General features: G+C 37.9%; 1 protein-coding gene and 1 long non-coding RNA gene across 2 annotated transcripts in view; one reads left to right on the plus strand and one right to left on the minus strand.

Moving 5' to 3' along the window:
* Nucleotides 1-875, plus strand: part of LOC107183912 — a 5,559-nt gene extending 4,684 nt beyond the window's left edge. The window contains exon 2 of the long non-coding RNA XR_001514735.1: nt 744-875. This is a non-coding gene — a long non-coding RNA (uncharacterized LOC107183912). The remainder of the gene's footprint in view (nt 1-743) is intronic.
* SYTL5 (synaptotagmin like 5) overlaps nt 1-1,053 on the minus strand; it is a gene marked incomplete at its 5' end in the record, with an annotated part of 95,912 nt that overhangs the window by 52,943 nt on the left and 41,916 nt on the right. The window lies entirely within an intron of this gene.

Below are 1,053 nucleotides of genomic sequence, written 5' to 3' on the forward strand. Positions count from 1 at the left end.
AAAGGAACTTAAAAGAAATGGAGGCAAGTAACATGGCAGAGAAAGAATTCAAAGTAATGGTTATAAGGATGGTTAAATGGCTGGATGACAAATACACACAACTCAATGAGAATTATAATGAGCTGAATGAGAATGTCACCAACATGAAAAGGAACCAAGAGGAAATGAAGAATGACATAGCTGCAATAAAGAACACAAGGAAGGCTTATACAGCAGACTAGAAGAGGCTGAGGATCACATCAGCGAATTAAAAGACAAGGTAGGAAAAACAAACAAACACAGGAGCAACTGGAAAAACAATTTAAAAAGCAAGAGGAGAGCCTAAGGGAGCTTTGGGACAATGCAAAAACGGAACAACATTCGCTTAATAGGGGTACCAGAAGGAGAGAGGAGGAAAAAGTCAATTCCCAGTCAGAGCATATGCCCGGGTTGTGGACGCAATCCCCAGTGTGGAATACGCAGGAGGCAGCCGATCAATGGTTCCCTTTCATCACTGATGTTGCTATTTCTCTCTCCCTCCCCCTTCCTATGTGAAATCAATAAAATATTTTTTTTAAAAGGAAAGGTATGAAAGTGGGCATTTTGTGTACAATTGCTCAAAGAAAGGGTTTCCTTACAGTCCCTAAAATCTATTATGACACAACACACAGGGTGGGGCAAAAGTAGTTTCAGTTGTTCTTATGAAAAATAATACAATAATGAATAAATAGTAATATAAGAATAAACTATTTTAATGTTTGAAGAAGTAATGACAGAAAACTTCCCTGATATTGGCAAGAAAAAAACTACAGAAGTCCAAGAAGCTCATAGAGTGCCAAAAAAGATGAACTCCAAAAGACCAACACCAAGACACATCATAATTAAATTGGCAAACACCAACAACAAAGTACGAATCTTATAGGCTGCCAGAGAGAGACAGAAATTTACCTACGAGGGATCTCCTATTAGAATATCAGCTGACTTATCCACAGAAACACACCAGGCAAGAAGGGAATGGAATGAAATATACAAAGAAACAAAGAGAGAGGACCCAAATAAACAAAATCAGAAATG

The sequence above is a fragment of the Myotis davidii genome, unplaced genomic scaffold (genome assembly GCF_000327345.1).
Source record: "Myotis davidii unplaced genomic scaffold, ASM32734v1 scaffold1263, whole genome shotgun sequence".
Taxonomy (NCBI): domain Eukaryota; kingdom Metazoa; phylum Chordata; class Mammalia; order Chiroptera; family Vespertilionidae; genus Myotis; species Myotis davidii.